The 25812-nt window shown below is 45.1% G+C and overlaps 1 protein-coding gene across 8 annotated transcripts in view; it reads right to left on the reverse strand.

Moving 5' to 3' along the window:
* The window catches only part of LOC105483983 (CCR4-NOT transcription complex subunit 6), an 85916-nt gene extending 62069 nt beyond the window's left edge, over positions 1–23847 (reverse strand). For 2 of the 8 annotated variants that reach the window (XM_071097974.1, XM_071097973.1), the window contains exons 1-2: positions 23463–23567; positions 22492–22596 (exon numbers count right to left, since the gene is read on the reverse strand). The gene's annotated coding sequence lies outside the window, so the exon portion shown is untranslated. Of the gene's footprint in view, positions 1–22491; positions 22597–23100; positions 23120–23462 lie in introns of those variants that run through there. The other 6 variants (XM_011745086.3, XM_011745084.3, XM_071097976.1 and 3 more) reach the window with 4 other exon arrangements.
* Positions 23848–25812: the final 1965 nt, after the last annotated feature.

Here is a 25812-nt window from a genome sequence, read left to right on the forward strand (position 1 = left end):
CCCCAACACACACAAATACTAAAACTGGCTTGAGAATATCAACATAAACTTATGATTTAATTTATTTCTATCTACTGAAGTGTTGTAGAAGCAATATTACCTCTGAAATAATGGCACTCCTAAATTCTCAATTTCGAGCTCTAATACCAAGAAAGCAAAGTTCTTCGTAAAATGGTCAATTAAAAGATAGGCAAGAAATGTATAAAACAAGCCTGGGACATCTTTCAGTGCCAAAAAGCTAAAGTCTAATGGAGTCATCAAGTCAACACGATACAGAAGCCAGCTAGAAGGGGTCGTCACTGGACAAACTATGACCATTTGAGCAGTAAGAATCATAATTACAATGGAATGAAACACAATGAATCAATACAAATCTATGAGAACCTCAATAAACAAAGCCAAAACAAAAGAGAGATAACATAATCCTTTCTGTGCTGCAAAAAAAGAGCTGGCAGTGATGTAAAAGATGAAACTACCATAGTAATCAAGGCAAGGAGGAGAGACGGGGAGACGGGGAGATGGGGGAAGAGATGGGACATGGACTGCAAGTCAGCCACTATCTGAGGCAGCTATTACAATATGGAGATAGGTAACTGAAGAGAAAGATGTAAGTGGTTACGCCTCAGCAGGAACTGGATTCAGAGTAATCAAACAGCCCCAGTTTAAGAAAAGCCCTACCTGGCCAGGCGCAGTGGCTCGCGCCTGTAATCCCAGCACTTTGGGAGGCCGAGGTGGGCAGATCATGAGGTCAAGAGATCAAGACCAGCCTGGTCAGCATGGTGAAATCCCATCTCCACTAAAAATACAAAAACTAGCTGGGCGTGGTGCCTGTACCCCTCTACACAACTACGTGCCTGTAGTCTTAGCTACTCGGGAGGCTGAGGCAGAAGAATCACTTGAACCCGGGAGGCAGAGGTTGCAGTGAGCCGAGATTGCGCCACTGCACTCCAGCCTGGCGACAGAGAGAGACCTTGTCTCCAAAAAAGAAAGAAAAGAAAAGCTCCACTTTACAAAACAATGACAGCTAATAAATGATGAAAGAATTTTTTAAGACATCATTTTATAATTCCTATTCGACATTAATCAAGGATTATAAAAACAGCCGGGTGCAGTGGCTCATGCCTGTGATCTCAGCACTGTAGGAGGCTGAGGTGAGCAGATAGCTTGAGCCCACGAGTTCAAGATCAGCCTGGGAAACACAGCAAAACCCTGTCTCTAGTAAAAATACAAAAATTAGCTGGGCATGGTGGTACATCGCAGCTACTCGGGAGGCTGAGATGGGAGAATCACCTGAGCCAGGAAAGGGGCAACAGTGGGCAGTGATCATGCCACTCTACTCCAGCCTGGGCAAAAGGAGTGAAACCCTTAGGGAAAAAAAAAAAAAAAAGCATTATACTGGGTTAAAAGCATTAGATGAATACTGGCACTAATGAAATGCTAAAAGCCACCAGTACACAGATTCTACACAGACTACTTTCTGATTATAAGGTAGAAAACGTTTAATGGAGGAATAAATTGTTACTCCCTTCACCAGTCTTACCAACACTATGGAGGAAGAACCAGGTATTGGGGTCTCTTGCTTGCTGTGGTGCAGTATGAAATACACGTCAGTAATGTTTACACCTTGATTTGAAAACTAGAGGAACTGGCCAAATGACATCAAAGGAGAAATCAGACATGAGAGAATGTGGGACTTTCTGCAGGTAAACCGGCCTGTTGCCTTCAACAAACTGGTGTCAGCACTATTCTAGATTTGAAGAGACTTAAGGAATATATTCAGATGCAATGAACAGTCCCTACGTTGGACCCATAAACCAGCACTAAAAAAAATTTTATGGACAGTGAGAGAAGACATGTAATACCTAGTTCATGTTTACATTAATGATTTGCGTGATGTTATTCTGACCAGGTATAAAAATGTGGTTTTTTGTTAAAAGGCTCTCAGATGTTAAACCATTTATTTTAGTGGGCCAGATTTTCTTTAAGGGAAATGAGACTGAGTTACAGGCAATCTTAGTTGACAAGATAAAATTCTGAATTTTCCCAGCACTTTGGGGCCGGGTGTGGTAGCTCACGTCTGTAATCCCAGCACTTTGGGAGGTCAAGGCAGTCGGATCACAAGGTCAGGAGATCGAGACCATCCTCGCCAACATGGTGAAACCCCGTCTCTACTAAAAATACAAAAATTAGCTGGGCGTGGTGGCACGTGCTTGTAGTCTCAGCTACTCCGGAGGCTGAGGCAGGAGAATTGCTTGAACCAGGGAGTCAGAGGTTTCAGTGAGCCAAGATGGTGCCACTGCACTCCAGCCTGGTGACAGAGCAAGACTCCGTCTCAAAAAAAAAAAAAAAAAATATATATATATATATATATATTCCACCAGCCTGGGTAACACAGTGAGACCCTGATCTCAGAAAAAAAATTTTTTTAAATCTTGAATTTGACATCTCTCTTTTCTTTTACTATGCTTTTCACATTTTCTTCTTCTCCATTCTTTGTGCTTTACTTCTTTTCCCAACCATTAAGGAGAAAACAAAGGGCAACAGAGGAAAGGAAGGGAGGTAAGCAGGAAGAAATAAACTCATGTGCAGAAAGACCCTTTTTTTGAGTAATCAGGCTCCTTAGAGCTACTGTAAGTTAGGGCACATCTGAAAAGGCAGTGACACTAACCTTCATGCCAATCTACTTCCACTGAAGTTAATACAGACCCTCCTCATTTCTCAACTTCAAATATTACACATCCTCCCCACACTGCCATTGATTACTTTCCTCATATGCACCTGCTCATGCCACTCTCCTATTAAAACTTTAAATGGCCCTGCCTGCCTGCCTGCATGAAGTTCAAACCTCAAAGTCCTCTACTACCTCAACTTAGCTATTTTCTCACTTATCTACAGCCCTTTGACACATGCTACCCTATAATGTCCTAATTAGAGGAAACCTAGTTCTAAGACTTTTTTTGACACAAGGTCTCGCTGTCACCTACGCCAGAGTGCAGTGGTGCAATCACAGGCTCCTGGGCTCAGGCACCACCACACCCAGCTAGTATTTTCCAGTTTTTTGTAGAGATGGGGGGGCATCACTACATTGCCCAGGCTGGTCTTGAACTCCTGGCCTCAAGGGATCCTCTTGCCTCAGCCTCCTAAAGTGCTGGGTTTATAGATGTGAGCCACTGCACCCAGCCTAAAATATAAGTCTTTCAACACATGCTAATCTCTTTACTAAAGACAACCTTCATCCTAAACTCCTACTTTCTCTTCACAGGAACTCAGACGACATATTACAGCCTCTGTAAGCCCTCCTCAACACGGGAACAAGTTCAGTACTCCCCACTCTGCATGCACACCATACATTTACCACAGCATATGTCACCTCCAAACAGTTTGTATCTCCCAACGTCTTGTGTAATACCTAGCAAATTACACTAATGAACTGTTCTATTTTTTCCTTCATGACCAAAATCAGGTTTCCATAGAAAAAAAATCCAAAAGCCATTCAATACAGTGGAACCATGCTTTCTTAAGGAAGTTTTCTTTACAGAATCATTTATTCAACAAATATTCACTGAGCACCTTCAATGTGACAAGCACTCTGCCAGGTACTATGAATAAAGAATAATAAATGCATGATCTTACAGCTTAAGCAACTAGAAAGCAACAAAAACCTCACAACCATGCACTCACACTACCATTCTCTTATTTTTGTTACCACCACTCGAATTTAGGACTTTAATTCTTGTTTCCTCAACCATTACAATGGCCTCTTCTAATTGGTACTTATGCTTTTAGGATTACAACTAACCTAAATACCACTTAGATTATTCTACCTAAAGCCAAGTCCTAATTACACTGCAAAATTCAGAAAAACAAGCTCTTTGTGAAGCAGACTTTTTTTTTTTTGAGATGGAGTTTTGCTCTTTCACCCAGGCTGGAGTGCAGTGGCGCTATCTCGGTTCACTGCAAGCTCTGCCTTCTAGGTTCAAGCGATTCTCCTGCCTCAGCCTCCCGAGCAGCTGGGATTACAGGCGCCCGCCAATACGCGCGGCTAATTTTTGTATTTTTAGTGGAGATGGGGTTTCACCATGTTGGCCAGGCTGGTCTCGAACTCCTGACCTCATGATCCACCTACCTAGGCCTCCCAAAGTGCTGTGATTATAGTGAAGCTGACTTCCAACTATAAAATCGAGAAGTTTCAGACATATGGTATGGCTCAAACCTGTAAGCCCAGCATATTTGGAGGCCGAGGCGGGAGGAAACCAGCCTGGGCAACACAGGGAAACCCCTGTCTCTACAAAAACTAAAAATTAAAAAAAGGGCCAGGCGTGGTGGCTCATAACTGTAATCCCAGCACTTTGGGAGGTGGAGGCGGGTGGATCACGAGGTCAGGAGTTCAAGACCAGCCTGGGCAATATGGTGAAACCCCGTCTCTAAAGCACAAAAATTAGCTGGGCATGGTGGTACGTACCTGTATCCCAGCTACTCTGAGAGTAGGGAGGCTGAGGCAGGAGAATCGCTTGAACTTGGGAGGTGGAGCTTGCAGTGAGCCGAGATTGTGCCACTGACTACAGCCTGGGCGACAGAGCAAGACTCTGTTTCAAAACAATAATAAAAAATAAAAAATAAAAATTAAAAAAAAGCCAGGTGTGGTGGGACATGCCTATGGTCCCAGCTACTCAGGAGGCCAAAGCGGGAAAATTACTGGAGCCTGGGGAGAAGGCTGCAGTGAGCCTGGATTGTGCCACTGCACTCCAGCTTGAGCGACAGAGACCCTGTCTCAAAAAATAAATAAATGGTCGGGCGCGGTGGCTCAAGCCTGTAATCCCAGCACTTTGGGAGGCCAAGGTGGGTGGAGCACAAGGACAGGAGATTGAGACCATCCTAGCTAACACGGTGACATGCCATCTCTACTAAAAATACAAAAAAATTAGCCGGGCATTGGTGGCAAGCGTCTGTAGTCCCAGCTACTCGGGAGGCTGAGGCAGGAGAATGGCGTGAACCCAGGAGGCAGAGCTTGCAGTGAGCTGAGACTGCGCCACCACACTCCAGCCTGGATGATAGAGCAAGACTCCGTCTCAAATAAATAAATAAATAAATGGCCGGGCGCAGTGGCTTACGCCTGTAATCCCAGCACTTTGGGAGGCTGAGGCGGACTGATCACCTGAGGTCGGGAGTTTGAGACCAGCCTGACGAATATGGAGAAATCCCGTCTCTACTAAAAAATACAAAGATTAGCCGGGCATGGTGGTGCATGCCTGTAATCCCAGTTACTTGGGAGGCTGAGGCAGGAGAATCGCTTGAACCCGGGAGGCAGAGGTTGCAGTGAGCCGAGACTGCGCCACTGCGCTCCAGCCTGACAACAGATTGAGACTCTGTCTCAAAAATAAATAAATAAAAAAAATAAGGCCGGGCGCGGTGGCTCAAGCCTGTAATCCCAGCACTTTGGGAGGCCGAGACGGGCGGATCACGAGGTCAGGAGATCGAGACCATCCTGGCTAACACGGTGAAACCCCATCTCTACTAAAAAATACAAAAAACTAGCCGGGCGAAGTGGCGGGCGCCTGTGGTCCCAGCTACTCGGGAGGCTGAGGCAGGAGAATGGCGTAAACCCGGGAGGCGGAGCTTGCAGTGAGCTGAGATCCGGCCACTGCACTCCAGCCTGGGCGACAGAGCCAGACTCAGTCTCAAAAAAAAAAAAAAATTGAATGTTTAGCTGGAATGATTTCTGGTCCTACACCCACTTAAAATGATGATTCTATATTATCCCTTCTCTTCCCCTTTAAGATCTCTACTGCTGAGAAAAATTCATCGAGAATTCAAAATATTCTACCTTTCCAAATTTCTGTCCCAATACTTCCTTCTATATCTTTTGATGCAACTGGCAGACAAACTGCCATCCTTCAGATATGCTCCACTCTTCCCTATCTCCAAGCATTTAGTGATACCATTTTCACACTGAAATTCTACCCGTAATTCCAGGTTAAGTTAAATGTTACCCTATCCTTCCCACCTAGCCTCCACAGTGGGTCTGCTCACAAGCTGTTTTCTCATAAAACCAGAACCATCAATGCCTTACACAAAGCAAGATTAGACAAAACAAAAACGAAATTTTGCTAAGTATTCTTCAAAGACCATTCTGAAATCCACAGCTTTCAGAAGACTAAAATACAACTCATCTTTCCAAAGATCCTGTCTCTATTACAGTCCGTTATTTTCACACATTACAGTGAGAAGAGAGCTGAATGAAACTCTACAAATTTCTAAACCGATTAAGAGCAATGAGTTCCAAGCTATGCTTTTGGTGGAAAGGGAAGAAGGAAAAGAGTGATATGTCAAAAATGGAGCCAGTAGTGGCATACGCCTGTAATCCGAGTTACTCAGCAGGCTGAGGTGGGAAGATTCCTTGAGCCCAGGAGTTCAAGGCCAGCCTGGGCAACAGAGAGACACCTTGTTAAGCAAAAAAAAAAAAAAATTTTTAATTTTAGAATTGTTTATTTTTTTCAGATACAGGGTCTCACTCTGTTGCCCAGGCTGGAGCATAGTAACACAATCATGCCTCACTGAAGCTTCAACCTCCTCAGGCTCAAGCGATCCTCCCATCTCAGCCTCCCAAGTAGCTGAACTACAGGTGCAGACCCAACTAATTTTTTTTTTTTTTTTTTTTGAGACAGAGTCTTGCTCTGTCACTCAGACTGGAGTGCAGTAGTGTGATCTTGGCTCACAGCAACCTCTGCCTCCCAGGTTCAAGCGATTCTCCTGCCTCAGCCTCCCCAGCAGCTAGGACTATAGGTGCCCGCCACCATACCCGGCTAATTTTTTGTATTTTCAGTAGAAATGGGGTTTCACCATGTTTGCCAGGATGGTCTCGATCTTCCGACCTCGTGATCCACCCGCCTCGGCCTCCCAAAGTGCTGGGATTGCAAGCGTGAGCCACCACGTCTGGCCTTTTTTTTTTTTGTATTTTGTAGAGACAAGGTTTTGCCATGTTGCCCAGGCTGGTCTTGAACTCCTGGATTCAAGCGATTTCCCCGTCTCAGCCTCCCAAAGTGGTAGGATTACAGACGTGAGTCACTGTGCCTGGCCCCCCCCCCCAAATTTTATTATATTTAAAAATGGAAAAAGAATTATCCAAAGAAAGGAAATCAAATTACAAACATATGCCAAAAAAATAACCTTCCTGTCCGGACGCGGTGGCTCACTCCTCTAATTCCAACACTTTGGAAGGCCAAGGCAGGCAGATCACCTGACGTCAGGAGTTCGAGACCAGCCTGGCCAACATGGTGAAACCCCATCTCTACTAAAAGCATAAAAATTAGCCGGGCATGGTGGCAGGTGCCTGTAGTCCCAGTTACTCAGGAGGCTGAGGCAGGAGAACAGCTTGAACCCAGGAGGTGGAGGCTGCAGTAAGCTGAGATGGCACCACTGCACTCCAACCTGGGTGACAAGAGTGAGACTCTGTCTCCAAAAAAAAAAAAAAGTAACTGTCCTATTTTCCATTATTATAAAACAAAAAGCCCCAAGTCACTACTCAAAAGACACTCACCCAAAAATTAATCCCTCTATGAATACAATCTAAATGACAATTCATTTATAGGTATATTAAAAACTTTTAGATAATGAACCTTTAAAATATCATATAAAGACAATAATTTAATAAATGCTATTTTTTTAATACCCATACTCTGGAATTTCAAATTACAATTATGACTGAGATGGCAGGCCTACCACATTCTTTAATATATTCGCCTGCTGTTTTTGACGAGTATATTATTTGAATTCTACAAATTAAAATTATGTGCCTCTAGTATAAATAAACCCACCTGGCTCCATTAGACTACAGTCATAAGCCTTTCTCACAGCCTCAATTCAGTTAAGGCACTTCCACTCTCACTTCAAACCCAAAATCTGCTGCCTCCCAATGTCATCACATTTGTTTCCTTCTCTTTCTAGTCAGGTTTCCTTCACATATTGGCCAGTTAAAATTTACGGATAGAAGTCCTGGCTACTCGGAAGGCTGAGGCAGGCGGACAGGGTGAGCCCAGGAGTTTGAGGCTATAGCATGCTATGACTGCACCTGTGAACAGCCACTGCACTCCAGCCTGGGCAACACAGTAAAACGACAGCTCTTAAAAAAAAAAAAAGTTTACAGATGATAAACCTCATTTAGAAGCTATCCTTAGTGGCAAATGTCTATCATCAGTCTTTCCTTGTGGGAAAACAAACAAACAAAAAACAGCAACAACAGAAAGCTTCTGCAAAACATAACTACTCTTGTCCAACAGGCAAAACTTAAATCATAACTACACATTTTGACACTACTTCTACAAACTGGTGATGATACTATGGCAGGTATCTTGGTATTAGAACCCTGTGATAATCTCCCAAAGCCAACTATATGAGTTGCATAGGAGGAATTTAACAAAGAGAAGCTAGTGAAAAAAAAACCCAAAAAACCAAGATATCAAAAAGGTCTTACTAAGCCACGATAGGAGGATCACTTGAGCCCAGGAGTTCAAGACTGGGCAGTGTAGGGAGATCCTGTCTCTACATAAAAGTAAAAAATCAGGCTGGGTGTGGCAGCTCACGCCTGTAATCCCAGCACCTTGGGAGGCCGAGGCGAGTAGATCACCTGAGGTCAGGAGTTAGACCAACATGATGAAACCCCGTCTCTACTAAACACACACAAAAAAAATTAGCTGGCCGTGGTAACACATGCCTGTAATCTCAACTACTTGGGAGGCTGAGGCAGGAGAATCACTTGAATCCGGAGGCAGAGGTTGCAGTGAGACAAGAATCTGCCATCACACTCCAGGCAGGGAAACAAGAGCGAAACTCCATCTCAAAAAAAGAAAAGCAAAAACAAAAAAAATCAGGCATAGTGGCTCACAAGTTGTGATCCCAGCATTTTGGGAAGCCAAGGCTGGAGGATCCCTTGAGCCCAGGAGTTCAAGACCAGTGACATGGCAAAACCTGGTCTGTAGAAAAAATACCAAAATCAGCCAGGTGTGGTGGCGTGCCCCTACAGTTCCAGCTACTTGGGAGCCTGAGGTAGGAGGATGGCTTGAGCCCAGGAGGCAGAGGTTGCAGTGAGCCGAGATCGCACCACTGCATTCCAGCCTGGGTGACAGAACCAGACCACGTCTCAAAAAAATTAAAATAAAATAAAATAGTCTGGGCATGGTGGCTCAAGCCTGTAATCACAGCACTTTGGGAGGCCGATGCAGGTGGATCACGAGGTCAGGAGTTTGAGACCAGCCTGATCAATATGGTGAAACCCCATCTCTACTAAAAATACAAAACTTAGCCGAGCATGGTGGCACGTGCCTGCAGTCTCAGCTACTCGGGAGGCTGAGGCAGGAGAATCGCTTGAACACGGGAGGCAGGGGTTGCATCGAGCCAAGATCGCGCCACTGCACTCCAGCCTGGGCGACAGATCGAGACTCCCTCTCAAATAAATAAATAAATAAATATAATTAATTAATTAAAATAAGATACATTAGCTTGGCATGTTGGCACACACGTAGTCTCAGCTATTTGGGAGAATGAGGTGGAAGGACTGCTTGAGCTCTAGAGATTGAGGGTGCAGTGAGCCATGATGGCACCTGTGCACTCTAGCCTGGGTGACCGTGAGACCTTGCCTTGAAAAAATAGAAACGTAAAAAAATTTACTAGCCTGGGCGTGGTGGCTCACACTTGTAATCCCAGCACTTTGGGAGGCTGAGGCAGGTGGATCACAAGGTCAGGAGATCGAAACCATCCTGGCCAACATGGTGAAATCCCGTCTCTACCAAAAATACAAAAATTAGCTGGGCATGGTGGTGTGCGCCTGTAGTCCCAGCCACTCAGGAGGCTGAGGCAGGTAAATCGCTTGAGCCTGGGTAGCAGAGGTTGCAGTGAGCAAAGATCGCGCCACTGCATTCCAGCCTGGGTGACAGAGCAAGACTCCGTCTCAAACCAAAAAAACAAATTATCATCTTGGTCTTCAACCCTGCCCTTTCTCCTATGCTTACTACCCAGTTTTCCAAGCCAAAAATATGAGTATATCCTTGACCCCTCCTCACCTAATCACAGGCTTCATATTCAGTCTCCAACTCTAACCCATTTTACTTCCTAAATCTCCCATCCACTCTGCCTTAATCCCCTCAGCTCTTACCTGGGCTATTCAGTCTCAGACCCATGTTCTTTCTTCCACCACTCTCCCCGTCTCTCATCCATCCTAGATACTGTCTGATATGGTCTGGGTCTGTGTTCCTACCCAAATTTCATGTCAAATTGTATTCCCACCGTTGGAGGTGGGTCCTAGTGGGAGGTGACTGGATTACAGGGGTAGCTTTTCCACTTTGGTGCTGTCTCAGAAAGTGAGTTATTGCAAGATCTGGTTGTTTAAAACTGTGTAGCATCTCCGCCCCAACTTCCTCCAGCTCTGGCCCTGTGAAGACTACCTGCTTCCCCTTCACCTTCCTCCATGGTTTTAAGTTTTCTGAGGCCTCCCCAGCCACGTTTCCTGCACAGCCTGTGGAACCATAAGCCAATTAAACCTTTTTTCAAAAATTACCTAATCTCAAGCATTTCTTTATAGCAGTGCAAAAATGTACTAAATACACTGTCCAAAGTGACAGTCCTAGAAATACAAGTACATCATGTTCCTAAAACTGTTATCTTTTGTTTTGTTTTGTTTTTAAAACAGAGTCTCGCTCTCGTTGCCCAGGTGGGAGTGCAGTGGCGTGACCTCAATTCACCACAACCTCCGCCTCCTAAGTTCAAGTGATTCTCCTGCCTAAGTCTCCAGAGTAGCTGTGATTACAGGCACCCACCACCACGCCTGGCTAATTGTTTTATATTTTTAGTAGAGACGGGGTTTCACCATGTTGGCCAGGCTGGTCTCGAACTTCTGACCTTAGGTGATCTGCCCGCCTGAGCCTCCCAACATGTTGGGATTACAGGCGTGAGCCACCACACTGGGCCCCTAAAACTATATCTTGTTCATCTCAACACCCTTGGAAACAGGAAACCCAGGCTCATTTACAAAACAAGTAAGTTGAGTCTGACTTGATCTCTGTAAACCTCCTTAGTATCATCTGGGATCTCCCTAATTCCCACTTACCCTTCACAAACTTTCATGCCTTAGCAATGCTATGTCTTCGGTCTGAAATGCCCCAGACACCAAAAGGCCCCTAGTCATCCTTCAAATGCCAACTCAGACATTCAACTTCTTTTTTTTTTTTTTTTTTTTTGAGGCGGAGTCTCGCTCTGTCGCCCAGGCTGGAGTGCAGTGGCGCGATCTCGGCTCACTGCAAGCTCCGCCTCCCGGGTTCCCGCCATTCTCCTGCCTCAGCCTCCCGAGTAGCTGGGACTACAGGCGCCGCCACCACGCCCGGCTAATTTTTTTGTATTTTTAGTGGAGACGGGGTCTCATCGTGTTAGCCAGCATGGTCTCGATCTCCTGACCTCGTGATCCGCCCGCCTCGGCCTCCCAAAGTGCTGGGATTACAGGCTTGAGCCACCGCGCCCGGCCACGACATTCAACTTCAAAAGGTCCATCACAACCTTCCTCCATATCCCTCCCAAACACATAAGTTTACTGTTTCCAGCTCTGAGCTATGCTAAACCTTGAAAACATGTCTACTGTTATATTCATTAACCCTGCCTTAGTATTTTTTTATCTCACATTCTGTAACACAGGCTCCTTCCACTTACATATCTTAAATATTTTTATAACTCCAGAACTTGTCAAATATTCAGGTAATGCTTATATGAATTCAAAGGGAGAAACCATGATAGTATAAAAGCAAACATTTTGTTAAGAGTGCAAAAAAAGCCTTAAAAGCAGTGCCTATCTTACTAGGAATAAGAAAAACTATTATCTAAAAGGCAAAATCTAGAGAAAACAGAAAGGACTTCAATATCCAAGGGAACTAAGAATACTGGTTCTGGGATAGCCTGAGGTAAGAAGTAAGGGGGCAAACTTAAAGGTTAAACTATATAAAATCTATCTTAGGGACACAATGGCACAATAAGAGCAAACATTAAACAAATAGGTGTAATGGCAAAAGGGTGTCGGGCACCTGTCTGCCATGCACTGCACTAGGCATAGAGTAGCCACTATTCTGTGAGCACTCATTACCTGCCAGGTCTATCCAGCACTTTACATGCATTGTCTCATCTAACCGTCAGTACTCTTATAAGCAGACACTATTATAATCTTTGTATAAAGAGAAAACGTCCGGAGAATAAATAACTTTCCTGAGGTCACGAGGATACTAAATGGCACAACTGTTATTTTTAACCCAAGTCTGATTCAAGTTTGTGCTTTCAACCACTACGCAATAATTTACCTGTATGACCTCAATTTAATTCTCACAGCAACCCACGAGGTAGATTCTACCTCCATCTTATAGAAGGGGAAACTGAGACCCAGAATTTATGTAATTTGCCCCAGATTGCACACTCTAAGTAACTGAGTTGTAGAGCTGGGATTTGAACCAGGGACAATCTAACTCCAAAGCTAGTCTTTCTATTCTACCACAGCCTCATTCTCAAGAATTTTATCATTTGCAAGACCAAAATCTTCTGTTCCTTATCCAAATATTATGTTGCTGGGACCATGAGCCCCTCGTTTATGTCTCAGATGCATCATCTTTCCCAAATTAACCTCTTCATCTGTACTTTATAGTCCCAAACCCTCCACAACACACTAAGACACTCAAAGTGTTCTGAGCAGATCTCAGGACCCTTTTGCACTCTTAAAAATTAACTAGTACCTCAGAACTTTCGTTGATGTGGGTTATAGTTATCAATAATCAATAAAAATCAAATTAAAACTGAGAACTTTAAAAATATGAACTCTGTAACAGTAATAAACCTATTACATGTTAAATGGCATTTTAATGAAAACTATTTTAAAAAACAAAGTAAAATTTAGTGAGAAGAGTGACACTGACACTGTCTCACAGTTTTGCAAATCCCTTTAAAGTCTGCCCACTAACGTAAGGTATTAAGTCAAAACCATGATTTGTGTAGTAAAATCTCACCAAGATTAAAAAGGTAAGCAGTGAGGAAGTCATCAATCCTAAATCTGTTCTCGTACCATGAGACAAGCAACCACCATTTAGTTTACTGCTTCAGCACCGTAATATTTATGCCAACGTGAATCTTTGCATTTTTCTTACCTTTTGCCAGACCTTCCAAAATCTATTTACTGCCCCTGCTCTTACAATGAACCATAATATTCTAACTACTACTATCTAGTGGGAATTTTGGTCTTTTGAGCCATTCAATATTTATTCTAGCTGCTAATTCAGATACACAATGACTTGGGAGGTTGTAATGTATAAGCAATCAGTTTTGATCCACTAGTTTTTTCCCCTTAAAACTAAGAAAGAAAATTATTCATAAAATGTTGACCTTACAAAGCATCAAGAAGCCTTTAACACTAGAATCTTACTCTAAGGCCACTGATAATGTTTCAGAAAACATGAAAGCTACACACCGCTTTTTGACTACAGACTGCCTTTTCCAAAATAATGAAAGGCTTTATAACTGAATTTTTGATGAGCATGAAAAGTACTCTTACGTGGACTCTCGGGAGGTTTTTGATCCATAACCAAGAGAATCATAAATATTAACACAGACTCTGCCACTTAGCTCTATTATGTCAACATGATCAACTACAAGTGTAAAGGGTTATAAATTTGGGTCAACAATTGGGTCTTCCTGTATTATCAAATTAACCTCAAAGGACCAATCCAGTCATAAAACCATGAGAGTGTGTTAAGAGGAAAAAGGGGCCAGGTGCGGTGGCTCATGCCTGTAATCCCAGCACTTTGGGAGGCTGAGGCGGGCAGACCACAAGGTCCAAGAGATCAAAACCATCCTGACCAACATGGTGAAACTCTGTCTCTACTAAAACACAAAAAATTAGCCGGGTGTGGTGGCGCACACCTGTAGTCCCAGCTACTCGGGAGGCAGACGCAGGGGAATCGCTTGAACCCAGGATGCGGAGGTTACAGTGAGCTAAGATCGCACCACTGCACTCCAGTCTGGGTGACAGAGTGAAACTCTGTCTCAAAAAAAAAAAAAAAAAAAAAAAAAGAAAAAGGAAGGAGGGCACAGTGTTAGTAAGAATACAAACTGGGGCCGGGCGCAGTAGTTCACACCTGTAATCCCAGCACTTTGGGGTGCCAAGTTGGGCAGATCACTTCAGGTCAGGAGTTCGAGACCAGCCTGGCCAACATGGCAAACCCCCGTCTCTACTAAAAATAAAAAAAATTAGCCAGGCATGGTGGCGCACACCTCTAATCCCAGCTACTCGGGAACCTGAGGCTGGAGAATCACTTGAACCCAGGAGGCAGAGGTTGCAGTGAGCCGAGATTGTTCCACTGCATTCCAGCCTGGGTGACAAGAGTGAAAACTCCATCTCAAAAAAAAAAAAAAAACAAACTGGAGTCAGACCTGTATCAAGTACTGGCTTGAAATGATGGGCTTACAATCATCTTATTGCCTAAATTTCCTCACTTACAAATTGGTGATATCTATGTCACAATTTTGGTGTGAGGATTAAATGAGATACATGTAAAGCAGCAGAGCCCACTGCACCGCTGGCATTCAACACTATTTTTTTTCTTCAGTGGTTACGAACCCCTGTATCTTTTGAGTTTCTATAGTTTCCACAAAACTAAAAACCAAATGACAATTTTTTAAGTCTCAAATAAACTATAGTTATCATTGTCATAATTTTAGATTAACAAAGGAAACTACTGGTCTAAAACATGGCAGTTAGCTTCATCAAACATTCTTTTATGATGCTGAAGTGTTTACTTAGCAACAATACATAATCTTACAGAGCAAAAATACTTGCCTCCCAAAAGGCTGAGTGTAATACAATTTTTGATTTAATGTAGTCAAGTCATATCTTCATCGCTGTTTGGTCTTTAATTAGGAGAGATTGCTAATACATCTATCTCCCTATAATCAAAATCTGCCTAATAAAACTATATACAGTCACTCAATGCACCCAGAGAATCACCAGTAATGCTCTGTATTTGGATATACAGAGCCACTGGCTAATTTGTTTTATTAAGTCTCTATGTGTTCGTAGCAATAACTTGGAAAGAAAATGACCGTGTCTAATGATTTCCTCTTTGCTACTATTTTACACTTAAAACTGCATCAAATATTTAACCAAAGTTTAGGCAATGGAGCACAACATAAGTGCAAACCTAGCACAGGGCATAGGAAAGCAAATCTTATTCTTCTAGTAACTGAAGGCTGAAAATTGTAATTACGATTTTACATCAGATAATCTCTACCTCTAATGAGGAAAAAAATTTATTGTTTTTGAAATCACATAAAATTCCACAGGCAAAACAATTTTGTGTGACCAAATAAAAATGCAATCATTTCAACCAACAGATCAGGGGAACGTTTGAAAAACATACATGCAATATGTATTATAAAGTTAATTCCTAAGTTTTAGACTTAAGGAAACAAAGCTGGTGACTAACACAGGTGCCTACCTTCTCTCGACCCTGTCTCCTCTTTAAACTATTATCCTTCTTTCCTTCTCTTCTAGTTTAAATTTTTCCAAATAGTAGTCTATAACCTTCTTCATCTTAACCTGCCATTTGCTCCTCCGCCGAATCTACTATCTGACTTACATATCCCCTGGTCCCATAAAGATTTTCCCTGCTTTCATTCCCCCACCTGCCAAATCCTATCAACCCATTTCCAGATCTCCTCATCCCACCCTAAACCTAGGCACAATGATCACTACTGAAAACTCCCTCTTTCTTGGCACTATGACCTCTCTTGGCATCTGCAGCATTACTCTCTCCTGTTCTGCCCCGATCTCTCTAACCATTTCAGTCCTGTCCAAAACAAAATATCAGTTGTTCCTTAGGGTTCCCTTAGTCCTCTCCTCTTGTGGTCCATGAGTTAAGTTTCACACTTGCATATGTGCATACTTTCATTCTGTTCAGCACAGTCCATAATTCTTAACTGATTCTCAAATGGGGATCTTACCTCTGCCAAAAAGGTGAAAAACATTTGTTCACACATTCTTCTGAGTAATCCCCTAACTTCCAATGTCAACTATACAATGACCAAATCTATCAAACCCCCAACCGCTGTCTGGTCCAGATACCCGTTAGACATATCCCCTAAGTATCCAGAAGGTATGTCAAACTTAACCGGATCAAAAATCAAACTATTCTACTTTCCTTGTCCAAATCTGTACTTCTTTTTTTTTTTTTTTTTTTTTTGAGACAAGAGTCTCTGTCTCCCAGGCTGGAGTGCAGTGGCCGGATCTCAGCTCACTGCAAGCTCCGCCTCCCGGGTTTACGCCATTCTCCTGCCTCAGCCTCCCAAGTAGCTGGGACTACAGGCACCGCCACCTTGCCCGGCTAGTTTTTTGTATTTTTTAGTAGAGACAGGGTTTCACCGTGTTAGCCAGGATGGTCTCGATCTCCTGACCTCGTGATCCGCCTGTCTCGGCCTCCCAAAGTGCTGGAATTACAGGCTTGAGCCACTGTGCCCAGCCCCAAATCTGTTCTTCTATTTCCCAAGTTAAATCATACCAACAGTTCTCCAAGCTAAACAAGTTCTGAATCATACTCAACTCTTTCCTATCTTTTTTATAGCTTATGGCTTCTCTGTCCCTAATTCTGGTATCCTGTGCTTTTCTATCCCCTATGCCGATGTACTTGAGCTCTCACAGGATGTAAATGAACTCTGACTCCTTTAATCCAGCTTCTACATTTTCATTATGTGCCTCCTGAAAAAGTATGTTACATAAACCATTTGCTCACCCATATCCACCTAAACTCTCATTGGATTTCTATCTATACAGGAAATCCCAACACTTTAGGAAAAAGCCTACAACTATTCACAAGCTGTTTCTGACCACTCTTCCTGTCCCTCTCATCCCTGTGTCCTATGCTCCACCGCCCAAGTTGTTCCCAACAAGCTGTTCCTTCTCCCTGTCCTACTCAACCTAACAAATCCTTATTCATCCTTTAAAACCCAGCTTAAAGACCTCTGAGATGACTCCCTGGGTTTTCCAAGCAGAATGAGTTTCTCTTTCCTTAGCATGCCCAAAATGTTTTGTGCTTTCTTAATCACTATATAATCCGATGAGTATTCTATTGGTTCGTTTGTCTTTCTCCACAACACTATAAACCTCCTTGGGACAAAAGACTGTAAGCCCCACAAAGGTAGCATGGGACCTGACACATAGGTTGTTCAACAAGGATTTTTGAAACTGAGTTTTAGTACTATTTAAAAATGGTATTAAACAAGTATAATCAACTATAAAACTTGCTTTGAAAACGTGAACTTGAATTAGCTGGGCATGATGGCAGGTGCCTGTAGTCCCAGTTACTAGGGAGGCTGAGGCAGGAGAACGGTGTCAACCCAGGAGGTGAGGCTTGCAGTGAGCCTAGATGGTGCCACTGCACTCCAGCCTGGGCCACAGTGCGAGACTCTGTCTCAAAAAAAAAAAGAAAAAGAAAAAGAAAGAAAGAAAAACAAAACGTGAATTTGGCCAGGTACAGGAGCTCACACCTATAATCCTAGCACTTTGGGAGGCCAAGGCGGGAGGACTGCTTGAGCCCAAGAGTGTGAGACCAAACTGGGCAACGCAGAGAGACCTCATCTCTACTAAAAATGAGAAAAATCAGCCAGGTATGGTGGCACACACCTGTGATACCAGGTACTCAGGAGGCTCGCATGAACCTGGGAGGTCAAAGCTGCAGCAAGTCATCATCACTCCAGCTTGGGTGACAGAGTGAGACCCTGTCAATAAAGAAAAGGAAAAGGAAAAGAAAGAAAAAGGGAAAAAAAAGAAAGGAAAAGGTGAACTTGTTCCAGTGTAACTGATAACACAAATTAGAGAACAATTTGAGCACAAGCCGTACCTCCTGTTTATTTATGTGCTATTTTGTCACGTAAACACTAGATGAAAGGAGACAGTTTGCACCCAGTCGAACTGAACTGTGTAGAAATACCTGAAACACACTTCAAACACCTACCAGCTAAGTCAGTTCACTACGTGTTAAGGGCCACACCTATTCGCTTCTGGTGTTACAACCTTCCATCTGATTATAGGTAATTCTTCAACCACTTCACAGTAACTCACAAGCAGCAACCTTTCTGACATCCCTTTCCACAAGCAAACCAGGCCTTTTCAAGGCAAAATGCCACATTTATTACAGTATCTATATATTTCTTAACCATTCAACACATGTAAAACTGTTCTATCATTTTTACCAGGTTCCTTTTTTAAATATGTCACTGATAAAGCTTCCTTTTTTAAATGTGTCACTGACAACCCCATTTGTCAGTCATTTCTACTGTACAATTATGCAAAGGAGTGATTTTTTAGGAACCTGTATGTTGCTTTACAGCAAACTGACTGTATAAATTAACAGTTGTATGAGAACTTCTTAGACCTTAAGTTAGTCTCACTATTCCAATAATTTACTAAAGAGGAAACTGTCATCCCAAAATTTCACAAAATGTTTACAATGCATATCCTAGCAAACCATCAGGATACTGATAACTTTTTAAGCTTGGTGGCTTTGATTTCAACTGGGCATAGGGTTGAATCTTCCAGCTTAAGGTTTATAGCCTGCCTAAGCCTAACTCAGAAGACAAGTGTTCTCAACACCTGAACTTTCATGAGTACTATTTTATGATTTTCATTGCTTTGACTGTTTTTAACTTCTTCCAAAACATACTGACATTTTGATTTTAAATGACCCTGTATTATACAGCAACTGGGCATAGCCCTAAAGTCCCTTAAGGGACCACAGACTCAGGAGACACCATATCCAAGTTAAAAATAGATCCAAGTCGAGCACGGTGGCTCACGCCTGTAATCCTAGCACTTTGGGAGGCCAAGGCGGGCAGATCACTTGAGGTCAGGAGTTTGAAACCAGCCTGGCCAACATGGTGAAACCCTGTCTTTACTAAAAATACAAAAAAATTAGTCAGCATGGTGGCAGGAGCCTGTAATCCCACCTACTCGGGAGGCTGAGGCAAGAGAATGGCTTGAACCCAGGAGGCGGAGGTTGCAGTGGGCCGAGATCATGCCACTGCACTCCAGCCTGGGTGACAGAGAGAGCCTTCATCTCAAAAAAAAAAAAAAAAAAAAAAAAAAAAAAAGAAAGAAAAACCAAAAGAAAAAATAGATCCAAAATCACTAACTCCATAATACCTCAAATATATACTTGTACGGCTTCCACTCTATTCTCCACAGGGATGCCAAAGTGATCTCTAAATCACCTTGCTCCCCTGCTAAAAATATTTTGGCTCTCTCTTCTGCTGTAAGATACAGGTAGAAACTTCACTTTTAGCTTAGCAAGCATGGTCCTTCAAAATCTAGACCAGACACACCTTTGCAGGCTCATCTCGAGTCATGCCCACTGTTCCAATAACACCTTATCACTAGTCTTACCCTAACACTTGACACCTCAGTGTACCCACAGTTTCTTCTGTTTAACACGACTCCCTCTCCCCAGTTTGGCAAATCCTATTCAGTGTTATTTTTCGTAAACTGCCCCCACACCCTCCGCAAGTTTAATCATTCTCTATTGCGTTCTCCCACAGCACTCTGTGCACCTATTAAGCCTATACGCTATGAGAGGGCAAAATCAGAGTATTATTTGTCTTTGAATTCTCAGTGTTAAAACACTGTGACTGGCCGGGCGCGGTGGCTCACGCCTGTAATCCCAGCACTTTGGGAGGCCGAGACAGGCGGATCACAAGGTCAGGAGATCGAGACCATCCTGGCTAACACGGTGAAACCCCGTCTCTACTAAACAAATAGAAAAATTAGCCGGTTGCGGTGGCGGGCGCCTGTAGTCCCAGCTATACGGGAGGCTGAGGCAGGAGAATGGCTTGAACCTGGGAGACGGAGCTTGCAGTGAGTGGAGGTGGCGCCACTGCACTCCAGCCTGGGCGACAGAGCGAGACTCCGTCTCAACAACAACAACAACAAACACTGTGACCAGTACATACCTTAACATGTAACTTAAGTTACCAAGAAAATATAAATGGACGAAGGAGAGATAAAGACCAGAGAAGGGTAAAGTGAAGACAGCCTAAATGAGTCCCCATCTTGGATCAAATAACCCCCAACCTCGCTACTTATTCAAGTACCAAAATACAGTACATTCCATTATACTCTAATGCACCCCAGCTATGCATACAGTATATGTTTACAGTTTATTCACAATTTTTTTTTTTTGAGACAGAGTTTCACTCTTTTTGCCCAGGTTGGAGTGCAATGGTGTGCTCTCGGCTCTGCCTCTCATGTTCAAGCAATTCTCCTGCCTCAGCCTCCCGAGTAGCTGGGATCACAGGCATGTGCCACCACGCCCAGCTAATTTTGTATTTTTAGTAGAGATAGGGTTTCTCCATGTTGGTCAGGCTAGTCTCGAACTCCTAACCTCAGGTGATCCGCCTGTCTTGGCCTCCCCAAAGTGCTGGGATTAAAGGCATGAGCCACCACACCCAGCCTCAGCCATTCTTAATTTCAGATACATAGTGTTTTATTAATCACACTTTGTTGTAAAATGACTACCTTGAGTAATGGGTATAAAGATATCTACAAATCCAACTCTGGTTTTCCCAGTAAAACATACATTTTTAGCTGAGCCTATTAGGACTTTTCCAAAGTGATAAATGCTTTAAAGCAGAGCTTCCCAAACCAGTGGACCTTACTTACATATGGGAATGGGTTCTAAATGTGCTGAACATATTGATCCCTCACCCCTAATGGCCCAACGAATATAGCTGTGAGCTGCCTTAACATTTATTTCAGTATGTCTTACATATATTATCCTTTTCTGTTGCACCACGAAAAAGGTTTATGCTTTAAAGAATATAAGAAGGCAAATATGGGTACTGGAATGTCTAAGCATTAACCAAAATGCATTTTTTTTTTTTTTTTGAGACTGAGTTTCACTCTTGTCACCCAGGGTGGAGTGCAGTGGCAATCTCTGCCTCCCGGGTTCAAGCAATTCTCCTGCCTCAGCCTACTGAATAGCTGGGATTACAGGCATGCGCCACCACACCTGGCTAATTTTGTATTTTTAGTAGAGACAGGGTTTCACCGTATTGGCCAGGCTGGTCTCGAACTCCTGACCTCAGGTGATACACCCATCTTGGGCTCCGAAAGTGCTGGGATTACAGGTGTGAGTCACCGCACCTGGCATAAAATGCATACTTTTAAACTACAGGTACAGTGGGCAAATTCCTACAATGCCTTTACACATTTGTAGTTAGGACCAAATTCTATAAACCAACCTTATGTCTGCTCAAAAGAAAACAGTTTGAAATTTCCCAATAATTGTAGTTTTACTTTGCCAACAACATTTAAGAAACCTGAAAATACCTACAAATTGAACAGGTATATTCAAAAGGAGCTGCCTAGGCTGCATCACCACTATCAAGACACTATGGAAATTAATGATTGGCTTTCAGAGAAAATCTTCAGTCTCACAAAAATATCTATGTCTTTTGTCACCATTTTTAAAAACTGATCAAGACAGGGTCTCACTACGTTGTGACAGTTATCACAGGCTTTAAATATTTCGTATTTTTCTGAGACAGGGTCTTGCTGGTCTCAAACACCTGGGCTCAAGCCATCCTCCTTCCTCAGCCTCCCAAAGTGCTGGGATTACATGGTGAGCCATCATGCTTGGCAATTACATAATCTTTTTTGACCATTTCATTAAGCATCTCGTTCACCTACTGAGAAGTGACCTGAAATAACTTCTAACCATTAAAATACCCTCTACCCTCCCAAAAGAACAAACCTCTAGCAATGAGGTCACACACTCGTGTGCTCTCACATGCACACAAACCCAGTCCTTCCCCTCGTAATTACAGTATCATGGGCAAGTCACTTCCACCTTTCTAGGTCTGTTTTCTCATTAGCAGCTGTTCAAATATTTTGTTTAAAACAAAACACCTGGAGTAGATCACAGATCTAAAGATATTAAGCCATTTTTATTCTAATTTTACTCTAAAAGTCACAACATTCTAAAGACTGTGATGGCCAGGCATGTTGGCTCATGCCTGTAATTGCAGCACTTTGGGAGGCCAAGGAAGGAAGATCGCTTGAGTTCTGGAGTTGGAGACCTGCCTGGGCAACAAAGCAAGACTCTACAAAAACTTTAGAAATCAGCCGTGGTGGTGTCTGCCGGTAGTCCCAGCTAGTCAGGAGGGTGAGGCAGAAGGATCGCTTGAACCCAGGAGGCAAAGGCTGCAGTGAGCCAAGAACTGTGCCACTGCACTCCAGCCTGGGTGACAGAGTGAGATCCTGTCTCAAAAACAATAAATAAATTAAAGACTGTGATAAATGTCTTAACAGCAATTATCCAAAAAAGCCACCCTTTTGATCAATGGCCCACATCTACTCCTACAGCCTACAAATCTGTTCTGGAGTGGGAAAGTCTAGTGCATTGTAAAAAAATACAAAGTGCTACTACACACCATTTTATTTTTTCAGTTATTCACATTCACTCTCTTCCTCTTCAAAGTTAAATTCCCAGATACAAGTAGGCAAGAAGATTCAGCGCTAACAATGAGACAATCCACCTGGAAAACAGGTAAGTATGGGAACTCAAATTCAAGCAGATTATCTAAAACACATCAGCGTAACACAGTAACAACAAATCCAAGAAGGTCAAGCGAGATGACCATTCACGATGTTGTCAATGGCAGTAACAGTTAAAAACAGAAGGCTACAGGTGTTGGTTAGCAGGCTCCTCGCGGAAGGCGAAGGAGGTAAAGAGTCAAAGGAAGTTTCCAAAGAAAATAACGATTAGTGTTGAAAAACAAAAAGGAGGGGTGCAATTTGGGTTCCCAGAGAAAACTGCTTCTAGAAACCAGCGCGATCTCCGAGTCCTTAGCAATACTGGAAAACAAATCTCTTCACTGCATGCTAAGTGCTTCTTTAACCTGTAATCCACCCCGTCCTCTCCCCCCAAAATCTGCGTTAAACTGCATTTTAAGAACATTTTAGGGGGGGTGAGCAGCGGGTTTCCCGCTCGACAGTAACTGCGGCCGCGGAGTGCGAAGTTCCACACGCGAACCACCCACCGAGCCGCTCCTCCGAAGTTGCCACCGTCTTGGCCCCGAGTCCCGGGACACGGACTCGCTCCTCCGGCGACGGCAGCCGGGACCGGCCGGGACCCCAGAGCCCGGCGCCGGCCCCTCCCCTCCCCTCCGCCGGCCGCCGTCAATCAACGCCCCCCGGCCGGGACTCGGCTCGGGGGCGCGGCCCGGGGCGGGGCGGGATCGCGGCGCGTCGAGGGCCCCCCCACAGCCGCCAGCCGGGGAGCGGCGAGCCCGCCGCCCACGAAACTCAAGTTGCCGCGACCGAGGCCGGCCGACGGGGCGGTCCGTGCGCGGCCGCAGAGAGAAGCGGCGCCCCGGCCGGGCCTCGGGCCTGCCTCGCTCACCTCTCGGGGTGCGCCGCCTTCCTCCGCCGCTGCCGCCGCCTCCTCCCTGTGAGCGCAGCGGGGTCTGACCTGTGGAACCACCATACCAGTCCCGCCCGCTGCTGCAGCGCCGCCGCCGCCGCCGCTCCTCTCCGCCTCAGTCGCTGCTCTTTGTTCCCCCTCCGAGAGCCGCCGCTTCAGCCGCCCGCCTCAGCCGCCCCGGCGGGCCGCCACTACGCCCTCCCGCCCTCTCGGCCCCCGGCCTCGCCCTCCTCGCTGCGCCCGCCGCTGCCTTCGCCTCCGCGCCGCCGACGCCGCCGACACCGACGCCGACGCCTCCTCCTCCGCGCCCCCCTCGTTTTCATTGAAAGCAAACAAGCATCATGGCGGCGGGCGCCGTCCCTCAGCCAGCGAGCGCCCGGACCGCCGCCGGCACGCCAACATCCCGGCCGCTCATTGGCCGCCGTCGCTGGGCGCAACCATCCGGCCTTCGGCGCGGGGGTCGCTGCGGCCCGCCGCGGCCTAGGCCCCGCCCCTCACCCCCGCGCTGAGGAACGGTGGTCCGGCCCGGCGCGCTGCGGGCCCTGCTCCCGGCCTCCCCCGTCCTCTTTCCGTCCATCCTTGGTCTCCTTCTGTTCCCGCTCTCCCCGCTCCGTTCCTGCCTTGGCACTTCTGTTTTCTCCTCTCTGTAGCGCTCCTCCATTTTTCATCTACTTCTTTTTCTGCCTCGGGTGGTCCACTTTTTTTTTTTTTTTTTTTTTTTTTGAGACGGAGTCTCGCTCTGTCGCCCAGGCTGCAGTGCAGGGGCGCGATCTCGGCTCACTGCAAGCTCCGCCTCCCGGGTTCACGCCATTCTCCTGCCTCAGCCTCCCGAGTAGCTGGGACTACAGGCGCTGCCACCTCGCCCGGCTAATTTTTTTTTGTATTTTTAGTAGAGACGGGGTTTCACCGTGTTAGCCAGGATGGTCTCGATCTCCTGACCTCGTGATCCGCCCGCCTCGGCCTCCCAGATGCAGGGATTACGGGCGTGAGCCACCGCGCCCGGCCGGGTTGTCCGCTTTTATCTCTTCTCTTCCCTCTTCCTTGATCCTCCTCCCCTTTTTTTCTCCTTTTCCTTTTCCTTAAGCCTTCGCCTGTCATTCACGTGGAAACACAGGTATTTGCCCGGAGCCAGTATCTTGATCTGCCTAAAGACAAGACAATCAGTCGTGAGCAGGCGAATGTTATTCCTTCCTCAATGACGCAGAAAGAGAGTAAGTTAACATACCGTTTCAGTCCATGAATGGTAATTCATTCCAGTACATTAATGGACAGTATGGTGCTGGGCTCCTAGCCTGAGTAACGGACAACAGCTGCTGTGCGCCAAGATCGAAAGGTGTTCGGGGCAAACTCTGGTGGTTGAAGGTGAGCAGAGAAATGATTGGGCTGATTCATGATGCTTACATCAGGAAATATTAGTTGACTGATGGTCAGGGCACAGAGATGAATCAGACCCCACCCAGCCCTGAGTAAGCTCACAGTCTAGGGGCAAGAAGAACACTCAACAGACTTAATATTGGAGGTATATTGGTCTGGCGCGGTGGTTCACGCCTGTAATCCCAGCACAGGCCGAGGGGGGCAGATCAGCTGAGGTCGGGAGTTTGAAAACAGTCTGACCAACATGGCAAAACCCCCTCCCTACTGAAAATACAAAAAATTAGCCAGGTGTGGTGGCGGGCACCTGTAATCCCAGCTACTGGGGAGGCTGAGGCAGGAGAGTCGCTTGAACCTGGGAGGCAAAGGTTGTGGTGAGCCGAGATCACACCATGGCACTCAGGCCTGGGCAACAAGAGCGAAACTCTTATCTCAAAAAAAAAAAAATTCGAAGTATATGCTGAAGGGTATGGCGTCAAGGAAAAGGAATAGCTGCCTGCCCACCTATGTGGCAAAGTAGGATAGGCTGCTAACTGCTTCCTGGAAAATCAACCCTGAAGAAATGGGAGTGAGACAGGTTCCAGGAACCAACCGTAGCAGCAAACCAAGGCTTCTGCGTCACTGAAGGCTGTTGAGAGCTGGGGATGTGGGAAATGGGTTGCTGTTGCCTGGGGTGGAGGAGACCTGGCTGGAAGGGCAAGGAAAGGATGAGGGAAAAGCTGTTCAGAGATCAAGATGATCTCCCTCTCCCCAGCATGGCCTTGGGATGGTCATTGCTTAGCACTGCCATGGCATCAGTAGTGACAGCCCAGGCCTCTAGGGCCATAGGACACTGGGCAACGATGGCAGTGCAAAAGCCCAGGAGTCAGGAAGAACACATGCAGACCGACCAGCAGGCTGCCTGTGGCCATCCCTCCACAACCTCCTTCCGCCCCAGGCAGGGAGTCGTGCAGCCCTG

This window comes from Macaca nemestrina, chromosome 6 (assembly GCF_043159975.1).
Source record: "Macaca nemestrina isolate mMacNem1 chromosome 6, mMacNem.hap1, whole genome shotgun sequence".
NCBI lineage: Eukaryota > Metazoa > Chordata > Mammalia > Primates > Cercopithecidae > Macaca > Macaca nemestrina.